The sequence below is a fragment of the Hypanus sabinus genome, chromosome 5 (assembly GCF_030144855.1).
Source record: "Hypanus sabinus isolate sHypSab1 chromosome 5, sHypSab1.hap1, whole genome shotgun sequence".
NCBI lineage: Eukaryota > Metazoa > Chordata > Chondrichthyes > Myliobatiformes > Dasyatidae > Hypanus > Hypanus sabinus.
Genome location: NC_082710.1, coordinates 139,999,860 through 140,015,173, shown reverse-complemented (window position 1 = coordinate 140,015,173; position 15,314 = coordinate 139,999,860). Strand labels below are relative to the sequence as shown.

At 39.8% G+C, this 15,314-nt stretch overlaps 1 long non-coding RNA gene across 5 annotated transcripts in view; it reads right to left on the bottom strand.

Annotated features, from left to right (window-relative positions):
- LOC132394387 (uncharacterized) overlaps positions 1 to 14,998 on the bottom strand; it is a 28,006-nt gene extending 13,008 nt beyond the window's left edge. For 3 of the 5 annotated variants that reach the window (XR_009512304.1, XR_009512301.1, XR_009512302.1), the window contains exon 1: positions 4,965 to 5,969. This is a non-coding gene — a long non-coding RNA (uncharacterized LOC132394387). Of the gene's footprint in view, positions 1 to 4,964; positions 5,970 to 14,678 lie in introns of those variants that run through there. The other 2 variants (XR_009512300.1, XR_009512303.1) reach the window with 1 other exon arrangement.
- Positions 14,999 to 15,314: the final 316 nt, after the last annotated feature.

The window sequence follows — 15,314 nt, the reverse complement described above, 5'->3', positions numbered from 1 at the left end:
CTGCACTAAGCTTTTTGATATGATTGATTACCCATTAAACATTTCAGATTCTGATTTATCTCTTGTCAACTGGGAGAGAAGAGTGGAGAAAACAACAAGATTGGTCTCACTGTCATTGATTTCAGAGGTGTTTTCTGGTAATCAGGAATATTCAGTGCATGTTCTTCTACCGCACAGTTATTTAAGCAAATAACTCAATATTAGTAAAATACTTTCATAAAATATACCATAAGAGTACTTTAATATTGGATTATCATCAAATGGGTAATTGATTATTAATAGATAATCTATGGCCTGAAAGTCCTGTATCTATGTTGTAACTCTTTATGAATCTATGTTGTCTTTTTTCTGAATCAGAATCAGGTTTCATATCACTGATACCTGTCAAGAAATGTGTTGTTTTGCAGCAGCAGTACAGTACTATATAAAGGAACTGTAAATTATATATATACTCAGTATATTGTATATTATATATATGCCATACACAATCAAATAAGTAGTGTACAAAATAGTGAGGCAATGTTCATGGATTCAAAATTCAATAGTTCAAAGTACATGTATTATTAAATACATACATTATGCATTATACAACCTTGAGATTAGTCAAATTATAGGCAGCCACAAAACAAGAAACCCAAAAGAACCCATTAAAAAAAGATCAACCAACACCCAATGTGCAGAGAGAGAAAACGCACAAATTATGCAGAAAATAAAAGCAAAGAGAGGCATTTAAAATAAAAGTAAGTCCCTAAATATGAAGCCTAGAGCAGCCGGAGCAGGCCCACAACCTCAGCTGGTTCATTGTCCATTCAGCCATCTAAATTCTGATGGTGGAGGGGAAGAAGCCATTCCTAAAATGTTGAATGTGTGTCTTCAGGCTCCTGTACCTCTTCCCTTATGAAACTTTGTTTCTCTTTCCACTTTTGCTATCCGGCCACCTGGGTGTTCCTAGCATTTTCTGATTTTTTTGATGTCTTCAGATTTCCAGCATCTTCAGTTGTTTATTGCTACCCTTTGGCTAAGTGGTTAAGGCATGGCCAAGTGGATAAGGCGTCAGTCTAGTGATCTGAAGGTTGCTAGTTTGCGCCTTAACTGAGGCAATATGTTTTGTCCTTGAGCAAGGCACGTAACCACACATTGCTCTGCAGTGACACCGGTGCCATGCTGTATGGGTCCTAATGCCCTTCCCTTAGACAACATCGGTGGCATGGAGAGGGGAGACTTGCAGCTTGGGCAACTGCAGGTCTTCCATATAACCTTGCCCAGGCCTTAGTCATTATAGAAAATCAATGGACAGCCAAAGAAGATTCCCTTTGGCTTTGTATTGTGTTTGAGAATGAGGATGGACAAATTGAAAAAAAACATTGCTCTCCATTTTCCACTTAACAATGTTTCACAACAAGGCAACAATGATAAGGAGACTAAATCTACTGGAGAATATATTGTGTTCTTTAATTTTCTTTCCCTCTTTATTTCTTCACCAAATCTTGCATATACACTTTTAGTTGTCAGCTTGAACCAGACAGGACATTCTCCTTTGAGTTCTTTCATTAACGAGGCATTTGTTGTCCACAGAATTGCTACTCAATGGATTTTTTGTTTTTGTTTTTTGCACCATTCTCAATAAACTCAAGAAATTTTTGTGCATGAAAATCCCAGAAGGTCAGCAGGTTCTGAAATACTAAAACCACCCCATCTGGCACCAACAATCATTCAATGGTTAAAGTCCCTTTGATCACATTTCTTCCCCATTCTAGTGTTGTCTGAACACCAACTGAATCTCTTGACCATGTTTGCATGCTTTAATGGATTGAGTTGTTGCCACATGATTGGCTTATTAGACACTGGCTGGCTATTTTATGAGGTACACCTGTACACCAAAACTCGTTAATGCAAATATTCAATCAGCCAATCATGTGACAACAACTCATTGCATACAAACAGACATACCGAATAAAGAGGCCACCAAGTCTATATCTGTTCAAGCTCTACCACATCCTCTTGCAACTCAGTCCGGAGATCAACAGCCCTCTGTATGAAAAACATGCTCCTGAAGTCTCCTTTAAATCTTTCACTTCTCAACTTAAGCATGTTCCCTCTAGTGTTAGACTCCTAAAACCTGGGGAAAGGACTGTGACCATCTAAGGATTTTATACACTTTTGAAAGCTTACCTCTCAGCCTCCTTCAGTCATAACTTAACCAATCTCTCCTTATAACTCTAGCCTTCCCGTTCCAGCAACATTTCTGCACCCTCTTGAGCTTAATTACTTCTTTAATTAATTCCACTTCACTCCACTTCAAATTCAATTATTTCCACTCTTCTTTCTTTTCCTATGGTATTAAACATTTCCTGCTTCCAGCATTCTATCAGCTTTACTGTTCTTTCAAAGCCATAGAAATTGCTGCATATTTTATATATAATCACATCTCTTTGTCATTTAACTTTGTTGCCAATCACCTTAGGTGTGAGCTTTTTATATCTTCATATACAGTAGCCTTAAGTAGGTGTCACACAAAATGTAGGGTTAGACGTAATACTGATTTTTAAATGTACAGTTTTAATTGCTGAAGAATATGCATAATAACAGGAGCAACACACAAAATGCAGGAGGAACTCAGTGGCTCCGGCTGCATCTATGGAGGGAAATGAAGAATGACTCTCCATGTGGATTGAAATATAAAGAGAGATAGCCAATATAAGGAGGTGGAGGAATAAGTGCAGCAAGAGCAAGTGGGGGTTAGGTGAGTCTAGATTAGGCAGGGATGGGTGATTGGTTGATAAAGGAGGGGCAAATGGCAATGATATCAGAGACTGAGAGGAGCTACAGCAGGTGGAAATGACAGAGGGCTGAAGATGATGCAATCTTTAAGGAGATGAAGGTGGACCAGGGAAGAAAGGGGGGAGGTAGGGAGGACAAAGGGGAGTAGTGTAGGAGGAATGAGTGATGAGCAGATAGAGTAGAGAAGGGGAAAGAGACATGGTGATGGGAGCCAGTTAAAGCAGGAAAGGAGAGAAAAGGGGAGGTAGGGACATTGATTATCAAAAAATAGTAGTTGTTCAGGTTGTGGTCTCCCCAGATGGACTGTGAGGTGTTCTTCTTGTGGTTTTGATTCTAAAACATCTCAACCCAGAATGTCAACTGTCCATTCTCCTCCACAGGTGCTGCTTGGCCCATTAAGTTTTACCAGCATCTCACTGTGTTGCGCTAGACTCCAGCACTTGCATTCTTTTGTGTCTCTGTCCATAAAAATTAGTTGGTCAGTAGTATATGTTGAAAGGCAAGACACTGTCAGAACCAAGTATATGGATGTGCTCCTGCAGAGGACTTCTTTTATATAGCATGGTCACACGTGCAGCAAGAGCGATCCTTCCAGGAACTAAGGAAATTGACTGATTATTGCTCCAGTAAAGAAAGAGGGCAGAGAGAATTTTGAGGCAGTTTCCCTTCCAGAGCATTTAACTTTTCCTGAGGTGTCTGTAGAGAGTGAGTAGATCAACAGATTTACTGCCTCATGAACAAAAATCAAATGTAAATTTTCAGGCTTGAGAGTGATACAGCATGGAATTCAGCTAGTGATTCTGAAATGACCCATTTTTACACAAAACCTTTTACATTTTGTATTCTCCTCACCTTCGCAACAGCTAGCACCCCTCTTCCAGTTTTGACTACCCACCTGCAGGAGAGGCAATTGACAATCGCCAGTTAACCGACCAATCCTTACGTCTTTGGGATGTGTGATGAAACCAGTTCTCCTGGAGGACACCCATTCTGTCACAGGGAGAACATGTACACTCCACACAGACAACACTGGAGGTCAGGATCAAACCCAGGATACTGGAGCTGTGGTGAATTATTGTTACTGATTCCACCAAAGATGCTTTAACACATACAGTATTATTGCAACCAATATCACAGCTAAGACATTCACTCATTCTGGGTTAGAGATGAAGAAACTCTGACAGATGCACCTATAACAAGTGAGTGTGTGAAAAAAAAAACTACAAGTAATAGCTCTGGACTAACACATGGTTGTCAAGGTCATTAGCTGAGTTATATTTCCGCAGATGTGCAAAGAACAACCAATATACTGTACTTAAGCATAAAAATCATCAAAGACCATCTGGGTATGCCCTCTTCATATTACTACCATCAGGAAGGAGTTACTGCGCAAGAACCTGAAGACCCACGCTCAATGTTTCAAGAATAGCTTCCTCCCTGCGATCATATTTCTGAATAGTCTATGAACCCATGAAAACTAGTTCATCATTCACCTTTTACACAATTTTAGACCGCAGACTGTAAGAAGTACAGTGGGAACTAATTTAGACCATTTAGATAATTGAGTCTTTTCCACCATTTGATCATGGTTGATTTATATTCCCTCTCAACCTCATTCTCCTGCCTTCTCCCTACCTTTGACATCCTTACTAATAAAAAATGTATCAACCTCCACTTTCAATATACCCAAAGACTCGGCGTCCGCAGCAAGTTATGGCAATGCATTCCACAGATCCACCACCCTTTGGCTGAAGAAATACTTCCTCATCTCATATAGTCATAGGATTGCCATGAATCAACAATGGCTCAACTGCACTCAACAACAACAACAACATATAATATACAATCCCGATTGACAGTAAATCAAACCTTAATAATTTTCAAAGTGTCCATTTCAGAAATCAAGTTAGGTGACAAGAAAATCACAGTGGTTTAGAGAAAAAACAAGGTAAAGCTGGCAGGTTTCCTTCCTGAAGCAAAGTGAGTGAATCAGTTATTTTTTTTTAAACAATGAACAAATGTGTCAGAATCAGGTTTAATATCAGAGGCATACGTCATGAAATTTGCTGTTTTGCAGCAGTAGTACATTGCAATAAATAAAGTAACAATAGAAAACTAAATTACAATAAGTATGTGGATATTTTTTACTAACTCCTTATGGGTGGTGAGTATGTGTACTTTACCCTCAATTTCAGATCCTCAACCAGTGTCCAGGGAGCTTGAGCGTTCGGCGCAGTATCCTTGCTGTTCCTTGTAGTGTGCTCTCTGGACCAAGATCACAGATGTTGTTCCCAGGATTTGTTGGAGACACTCTCAAGTCCAGGTGTCACAGCTCCAAGTGCTCCTGTCTTCACTGGGATTACTCTGAGTTTAACTTTCTACATCCTTTCTATCTGTCCTTTCAAGTCCTAGTATTTCTCTAGCTTCTTTTATTCTTTCTTCCTGATGTTACTGTCATTCAGGATTGACACATCTATTACTATTGCTTTCTTTTTCCCTTGTCCAGTATCACCAAGGTTCTGAAAGAGGTAGTAATAGAGATTGTGGAGGCATTGGTAATGATCTTTCAAAAATCATTGGAAAATTATAAATGTCACCCACTCTTTAACAAAGGAGGAAGATAGCAGAAAGGAAATTATTCACCAGTTAGCTTGACTTCAGTGGTTGGGAAAATGTTAATTGTTAACAGTGAGGTTATGGAGTACTCAGTGATCCAAGACAAGACAGGACAAAGTCACCATGGTTTCCTTAAGGGAGAATCTTGCCTGATGAACCTGTTAGAATCTTTTAAGGAGAATACAAGTAGGATAGATAAAGAGCTTACAGTGGATGTTGTACTCTACATTTGGACTTTCAGTAGGCCTTTGTCAAGGTGCCACACTTGAAGCTGTTTACCAAATTAAGAGCCCATGGTATTACAAGAAATTTACTGGCATGGTTAGAGCATTTGCTGATTGGTAGGAGGCAGCAAGTGGGGAAAAAAGTAATTAATTTCTGGTTGGTGGCCAGTGTCTAGTGGTGTTCCGCAGGGGTTGGAGATGAGACCACTTATTTTTATGTTGTATATCAATGATTTAGATGATGGAATAGATGGTTTTGTTGTCAATTTTGCAGATGCTATGAAGATTGGTGGAGGGGCAGACAGTGTTGAGAAAACAGGCTACAGAATGACTTAGACAGATTAGGAGAGTGGCATATGAAATACAATGCTGGAAAATGCATGGTCATGTACTTTGGTAGTAGAAATAAAAGTGCAGACTATTTTCTAAATAGGGAGAAAATCCAAAACTCAGAGTTGCAAATGCACTTTGGAGTCCATGTGCTGAACACCCTAAAGGTTAACTTGCAGGTAGAGTTGGTGGTGAAGAAAACAAATACCATGTTAGCATTCATTTCAAGAGGTCCAGAATGCAAGAACAAGGATGTGATGCTGAAGCTTTATAAGGAACTGGTGAGGCCTCATCTTGAGTATTGTGAAAAGTTTGGGGTTCCTTATCTAAAAAAAGACATTGGAGAGGGTTCAGAGAAGGTTCAGAAGGATGCTTTCGGGAATGAAATTTTATCATACAAGGAACGTTTGACAGCTCTGGGTCTGTAATCATCGTAATTTAGAACAATGAAGAGAAATCTCATTGAAACCTGTCAGATGTTGAAAGGCCTAGACTGAGTCGATGTGAAAAGAGCCTAGGACAAGAGGGTACAAAGTTAGGATAGAGGGGCATCCCATTCAAAACAGAGAAGCAGAGAAATTTCTTTAGCCAGAGGGTGGTGAATTTGTGGAATTTATTACCACAGGTAGCTGTGGAGGTCAGGTTGTTGGGGGTATTTAAGGCAAAACTTGATGGGTTGTTGATTGGACACAGAATCAGAGGTTATGGGGAGAAGGCTGGGGAGTGTGGCTGAGGAAGGGTAAGTAGGATGAGCCATGATTGAATGGCAGAGCAAGCTTGATGGGCCAAATGGCTTAATTTTTCTCCTATGTCTTATGGTCTTATGATCTTACTTCTATGTCTGATTGGTTGGCCAGTACTTGCTTATCAGTCTGTACTGTATACATAGTATTTAAATTAAGAAAGTAGTGCAAAAAGAGAGGAAAAGGTAGTGAGGTAGTGCGCAGGGGTTCAATGTCCATTCAGAAATCTAATGGTGGTGGGGAAGAAACAGTTCCTGAAGTGTCTTTGGGGTCCTGTATCATAATTTCATGGTAGCAATGAGAAAAGGCTATGTCATGAGTGACTGGGGTCCTTAATGATGGGTGCCACCTTTTAAAGGCATCTCCTTTTGAAGGTGTCCTTAATGCTGGCGAGGCTAATGCCCATGACTGGTTCTACAGGTGAAATGTTGGCGGCAATTGTTAGAAGACTTCTTCAAGTTGAAATCCCTCAAGAAGATAAAGAAGACATTAGGATGCACCATTTCATGTCTGCTGAGGACTATGCTCCACTCCAGTAGTGACTGTCTGTCTTTGACCTGAGGTGGAATATACACCAGGATGGTGTAATCACTAGATGTTCCAGGTCAGGTGAGCAGGACTGAGACATAACCACCACATCTGCATATACGTTGAGTTAATCATAAAGCATACTCCATCTCCTCTACCTTTAAACGACTAAGCTGGCTTGTCTTTGCCATGGTGAAGCAAACGGCTGCAGTGCTGTGACTGAAATGGAGGGGGTAGCCATTTTTCTGTGAAGCAAAATACATTGAGTCCCTGATGTCCCTCTGGTACAGCAATCTTGCTCTTCATTTTAATTTTCCAGTGACTGTAAACATGACAGCGGGGTAGTCAGGAGCGGGGTCTAATGCCTCAGCATTTCAATCACACCTGTAGACCGGCCAGCGCGTTGTCCCCACTTCCATTTTCTTAAAAAGGAATCTTGCATGATTGGAAGAGACCTTCAATTAATTTCACTCTCTCACCTCAGTCCAGCATACCATTCTCTGTCAAATATTTATCCGATTCCTGATTTAGAGGTTGCAATTGAATCTGTTGCAATCTCTCTTTCAAGGAGTACACATTCTATCAGATTATAACCACCGACTGAGCAAAGGCAGAATCTTCATGTTGTCTCTGCTTCTTATTATCTGATATCTGTGTTCTTCAGTTACTGACTCTTTTGTGATTGAAAACCATTTTTCTTTATTTACTCTGTCAAAATGGTTCTCGAATAACCTTTGAAACTGCTTGAGAGCAGACCAAGAGCTAACCTAACATTGTGATATCAGAGTTAAAAATTAAATTTCCACTCCCCCACAATTACTAGTAAGGTTATTATGAATAAATGTTATTCATATCTATGGTGTCTGACCTTTGTAAACTCACTGAGACATTATTCTTCAACACTTGTTGAGGAATTTGTAGCTGTTTTTTTCTAACCTTATGATACCAATTTAGATTTTAAAACCTAGATTGTAGTATGCGCCTTGCAGACTACTTGTTAAATAATGTCCCTGTGTTAAGCTTCCAGAACTTCAGAACCAATCCTCAAAGAATATGAAAGAAAAAAAGGACTACAAAATTAGGTGCTGCCTTCAAAGCAAAAACAAATGCCTTGATAACGATTTAGATCACTCGTGACATATTACAGAAATTTCTCTAATATTAACAAGTTAAAGTACACATCCGATAGGCTTGTTAGTCAAATATTCCTCTTGATAAAGAAAAGTATTCTAATAGCAACCCATCAAATATTAAAAGGAAATCTCAAACCTCCGAATCGGATAATTACGTCTGATTATCTGTAGCAAGACAGCAGGGTAAACTGAAACATATGGCACATGCATGATTAATTCACTTATGAGGGGTTTAATCAGGACTTTTGAACAGCTGGTGCGACGACAGATGAAACTCCCTTCATTACTGAACTTTATTCCAAGGTGTGAATTTTAATGAACAAGGAACAGAATGTGAACTGTCAAATTTAGGTTCTGTAAATTGCTCAGAAGTCAGAGTCAGGATTCTGTAGGTTTCTCTGACACTAAACTCTACTTCAAAGCCAATAAAGATGTCCCTTAGCTTCAAGTCAGCAGAATTTGGCCGGATCTGAATTTGTAATGCCCAGCTCTGATCCCACATGGTCAAGTGAAATATTCAAGCATATCCTAGAGCATTAGTTCTCATTTGGTTACTTCTTTTGACAGTATTCAAAAGCCAAATGGGAACAGCATGCTACATTGTTCAGCTAGTGCCAGCACCTGTTAATTCCATGTCAAGCGTGTATTTAAGCATCCTTCTACCTCCCCAACCATTTCCAACCTCTGGAACTCTTTCTTTTTGGGTACTCAGCCAGATCAATCACACGCACAAGCTTCCCTACCATCAGGGACAGCTGGAAAAGGCAGTACCATGAGATGGCAGATTTTATCATTAAGGACCTTTGCAATCTGGGACAGACCCTCACCTCATTACCCCAATCACCAGGACATGCCCTCTTCTTATTACTACAGGAACCCATGCTCTCACCACAGGTTAGCACAATGCTTTACAGTACCAACAACCCAAGTTTAATTCCCGTTGCTGCCTGTAAGGAGTTTGTACATTCTGGACTTCCTCTGGGTGCTCCAGTTTCCTTCCACAGTCCAAACGCAAACAATTTTGTGGGGTAATTTGTCATTGTAAATTGTCCCGTGACTAGGCTAGGATTAAATTAGGGGGTTGCTGAGCCATCTGGCTCCAAGGGCCAGTAGAGCCTATTCCACAGTGCATTTCTACAAAAAATAATTAATCATTTTAGGAACGGCTTCTTCAACTTTGCCATCAGATTTTTGAACAGTCTAAGAACTCATGAATGTAGCCTCACTATTCCTCTTTTGCACTATTTATTTATTGTTGTTACTTATGCATAATGATTTTTTATGTAGTTCTGACACAAAACAATGAATTCCACGATCTAGGTCAGTGATCATAACCCTGATTCTGATCATGAACATTATTCCTCAAACAAGGATAAACACCTTAATTTATCATTGAGGCCAATGATGAAACAGGTGATAAATTAGGTCTCATCCTGGAGTGAAAATGTGCAAATGACCTTCCCCTCTCATTCAGTCCTTTTCTGACTTGCTTCCATTGAATGCCAGCTTAACTCATCAATAATGATCTGAAGAAGAGAATGCTTGAAGTTCTTGTAATTCCATGCAGATTCAAACTTACATCCAATAATTAGAGGCACAGAGGTCAAAAACTATAGCACTTGATAGTTTGAAAAGATGATAGGACTTGGAAGAAAATGGAACAAAACCCTTCTAACACACATTGAAGTATTTACAATGATGTATGTCATTACTTATAACAAAAATGATGAAAAAACTATCTGTTGCAATTGATTTTAAAATAAGCAATTACTGCTCATGATGAATACATTGATGGGAATTGGATATATGTGAACTAGAATTCCAGAAAGTAGAAGCCTCATAACTCATCATTGACAAGGTAGATATTATTAAGCTAGGGAAATCTGATATTTGCCAGTTTGAGAGAATCATAATTACTTGATTTGTTTTTTTTTAGTATTTAACTTCAGATTTTAGGTTTCATTTCCTTAGATTAGAATCATTCTTCCATTTAACCACTAACCTTTTTTCATATTACATAAATGACTTTTACCAGATTTGCATATCATCCTTATTAGATCTGCATTTCATGAAAAACTCTAAAAATAGTGATGTTTGGTTTAACTTCTACTGCAGCTTTTGTCTCTTTCATTACCGGAGTTCTCTGGATATAAAGTATTTTGTTCCAACATGCAAAGCTATTCCAGAAGTCGAAACAGAATTTTCCAAATGTCACCTAGTCATAGAGGTGTTGATAGATACAGCACAGAAGCAGACCTTCAGCCAACTATGACTGCCCATCTGCATTAACCCTACATTAACCTTGTTTTATAGTCTCTCATTCACTCACAAACTAGGAACACTAGCAAGCCAATTAATCCACACTTCTTTGGGATGTGGGAGGAAACTGGGACGTCTAGAGGAAGCCCATATGGTCACAGGGAGAACATGCAAACTCCACACTTACAGCACCCTGTTTTGGGATTGAACCTGGGTCACTGGTGCTCTGAGGCAGCAGCTCTTTGAGATGCACCAGTGTGCCTGGTCTCCTACTTCCAAGAAATGGGCTTCAGTTCTTTTTGCATTCTCTTGGTAAGACATTAGATTGGGTGATATTCATCTTCAACTTCACTTGGACCATCTGGTTTATCAGAACTTGGCTGCAGAATACATCTCTGGGTTTCCAAAATATTTATGGTTAAACATCTTTAATCTGGTTTTCAAATTTTCTCGCAATGAAGACCACAGTTTGCCTTCCAAAATGTTTACTGCTATGAAGGCTAGATTGCAGAGAATGAACAGATCCTGAAGAGAGTTATAGACTCAGCCAGCTCTTTAAGGAGTAGAAGCACCCCCCCCCCCACTATTGAAAACATCTTCACGAGATGGTGCCTCAAAAAGGTAGCATCTATCATTAAGGACCCTCCCCATCTGGAAAACACTTACTTCTTGTTACTACCATTGGGGAGAAGGTACAGGAACCTGAAGTCCCACACACATCATTTTAGGAACAGCTGCTTCAAATTTCTGAACAGTCCATGAACCCATGAACACCACCTCATTATTTCTCATTCGATCTATTTATTTATTTTACTTTTTATTGTAATTTATAGAATTTATTTACATCTCATACTGTACTACTACCATGGAAACAACAAATTTCATGACATTTGTCAATGATAATAAACCTGATTCTGACAATGAACCTTATTTCATAATTAATGATAAACACCTTAATTTATCACCTGCTATTGACATTCACTTTTAGTGATTCATTTATAAGAATGTGCAGGTCCCTCTGACCATGAACACACTTTAGTCTCTCAGTATTCTGAAAAAAATCTACACTCCTTTTCTGCTTTTGCAACCAAAGAGAATCACTGCCATTCTGTAGAATATTTATGGCAGTGTCTGTCTCAATAACGTTCTTTTTGATGTCTTCTCTGCTGAATTCATTGCCTTGCAATCACAGTTCAAACTGTCTTGTGGTTTACTCTAGGCTGTCCAGCGTTTGCAGTTCAAAATAACTATTTCCTTATCTCTTGTAAATATTTCTAAATAAAGCAGGAGATATATCTGTTGAAAGCAAAAGATCATATCGACTTGAAGAATAGGGCTGCCTGGTTGGAATTTTATAACATTTTGGAAAAGCAGAAGATTTACTTATTGTCTGTAATACAGCTTTCAGCTCAATATAACCAGGAATGAACTTCTGATGTGATTAATCTGATACTATGTACACAGCAAGCTCCTATATAGGAGGATGCAATGATGAGGAGATCATGTGTTTTAATAATAAAAATTCAAGGGTAAAACCAGCAATGAGTCCCTGTAAATTGATATTCTGTGATCTTTCACGCCCACTTGGAAGAAGAGGCATGTTTAATTTAATGTTTCTTCCAGCAATACCAGCCAGGACTTCATGCACAAGTCTCTTAAACCATAAAGCTTCTGTCACAGAACCAAGAGTTCTCCCACTGAGATACAGGTTGACGCAGCTTTGCCGATTGGCACCTGGGTTCTCAGCTGGCGTTACAAGAGATAATTGGAGATAATCAAAAGTTTCGATAAAAAACATTCGGTCCACATTGCAGGCTTCACACAGAGGTTGCAACCTCACCTGTTTCATTCTGAAGTCACATCTCCCATGGACTTAAGGTAAGCCATGAAGCAGAAAAGCAGGAAGGAAAGGAAAAGGCAAAAACAGAAAGCATGCAAAGCAATTCTCTGAGAATAGACCTATCCAATGGAAAGATAAGGAGAGTTACCCTGAGATTGTGGGAGAAATTTACTGAGTAGATGTTAGGAAAGTCACCCTCTTCTCAAAAATTAGAATCAGAATCAGGTTTATTAGTATTGGCGTATAGTGTATCAGGAAATGTGTTGTTTTATGACAGCAGTACATAACAAACGGCAATGCATAAAAACTACAATAAGTTACAATAGAAGTAAATGAATAAATAGTGCAAAATAGGGACAGCGGGGTTATGTTAATGGGTTCATGGACTGTTCAGAAATTTGACGGTGGAGTGGAAAAAGTTCTTCGTAATACACTGCTTGCTGGTCTTCAGAATCCCGTACCTCCTCTCTGATGATTGTAATGAGAAGAGGACATGTCCTGGGCAATAAGAGTCATTAATTAGCAACTGTTGTCTAGGGAAATTTGAAGGCTTGAGCCAGAACTGGCTAAGACACAGCAATGTTCCCAGGTGGAACAGCCAGCATCTCCTAGCGCAGGTGCCCATAGACTTAGGAATCCCAGAAGGACATGGGATTCTAAAACCACCTGGCCACCTCCACTGGACATTTCCTAGCCATGTCCTGAAAACAGGATATGAGTTTGCCACAGGAATGAGGCAGATTCCTTCTGCTGAACCTTAGGTTGGGGGTGACCTGATGTAGGAAGTGGAAACGCATTCTCGCAACCAACGTGAAAGCTAGGGGTGAGTAACAATGGGAGGGATGTACTTTGCATTCGTTAAGCACTAGGGCACAACAGGTAGTTATGTTCTTCCAACAACCCAGAATCAATCCAGATCCAAATCCAGCCCATGTGGAGTTTGCACATTCTCCCCATGACCTCATGGGTTGCCTAGGCATTCCAAAGATGAGTGGGCTGGTAGGATAACTGAGCACTGTAAATTAACCCTCATGAATTAAAAACAAACTGCTGGAAGAACATAGTGTGTCAAGCAGCATCCTTGGAGGAGAAAAGAGATGTGTAGATGTTTTAGGTCAAGACACTGCGTTAGTACTGGGAGAGGGGAGGAGAAAAGTTGGCCAATATATAGAAGTGCAATGGAAGGGTGGAGCAGGATTAGATTAGGTGATGGTGTATAAAGCATCTCACCCCCTCCAAAATATCTTCAAGCTATAAATGTCCACAGAATCAAATCTCTAAGCAATGGCTCCTCATATGAAAAGATCCCTGGTAGTTTATTGTTCATGTTGCTGCGAGTTTAGGAGGCTTTTGAAATCGTCAATGTCAGTAAAACTGGAGCTGGTCATTGACTTCAGGAAGTAAGTGGGGCGATATGTACATGCTCTTGCTAACGTCAATGATGTTGAGGACAAGGGGGCTGAAAGCTTCAAGATCCGAGAAGTGAACATCACCAATACTCTACTCTAGTTCAAACACTGAACACCAAAACCAAGAAGGTTCACCATTGCCTCTGCTTCTACGGGTGGCTAAAGTAATTTGGATTGTCCTTAGGACATAGGAACAGGATTATGCCATTCAGCCCTTCAAGTCTGTTCTGCCATTCCATCATGGCTGATTGCTTATCCCTCTCAATCCTAATGTCCTGCCTTCTCCCCATAACCTCTGACGCCTTTACTAATCGAGAAGCTACCACCCTCCCCTTTAAGTATACCCAATGAGCTGGCCTCCACAGCCTTCTTTGGCAATGAATTCCACGGATTCACCACAACCTGGATCAAAAATTTCTTCCACATCTCTGTTCTGAAGGGAGATCCTTCCGCTCTAAGGCTACGCCCTCTGGATTAGGAAACATCCTCTTCACATCCACTTTATATAGGCCTTTCAATATTCAGTCGGTTTCCTTGACATACCCTCTTTCTTCTAAACCCCAGCAAGTACAAGCACAGAACCATCAAATGCTCCTCATGCTGTAAGTTAATCTTTTTATTCCAGGGAACACTCTCATTAATCTTCAATGGACCCTCTCCTAAGCCAGGATATCCTACCTTAGATAAGGCCCAAAACTGATCTCAATTCTCCAAATACAGTCCAACCAATGCCTACAGAGACTCAGCATTACACTTCTGTTTTTATATTCTAGTCCTCCCAAAATGAATGCTAACACTACATTTGCCATACTTACCAGCAGCCAATGTTCTTGTTGACCATCACCAATCTTTACCGATGCACCACAGAGCACAGCTGATCCAGATTCACCACAGTCTGGCATGGCAATTTTTCTGCCTGAAACACAAGAAGCTGCAGAGCTGGGATCAAAGCTCTGCACATCACAGAAACTAGGCTCCTCTCCATGGGCTCCATCTACACTACTTGCTGCCTCAGTAAAGCAGCCATCATAATTAAAGACTCTAATCCATCTAAAGCATTCTCTCTTCTACCCCCTCCCATTGGGCAGATGATACGAAGGCCTGAGAGCATATACAGCATAGCTCAAGGACACTTCTGTCCTGTTGTTATAAGACTATTGAACTGAATCTCAATAACATAAATTGGACTTTTGACTTCACAATTTACCATGTTAATGCTTTGCACCTTATCGTCTGCCTGACTGCTTTCTCTCCGTAACTGTAATACTTTATACCACATTCTGTTATGTTAACCCTTGCACTACTTCAAAGCACTGTTGTAATGAAATGATCCGTATGGATTTCAAAGTTTTTCACTATCTCAGTACCAGTTTAGCAACTTACATTGTTATTGTCATAGCCTAACAGAGCAAAAAGAAAAAAATATATATTTTACTTGCAATATCTAAACT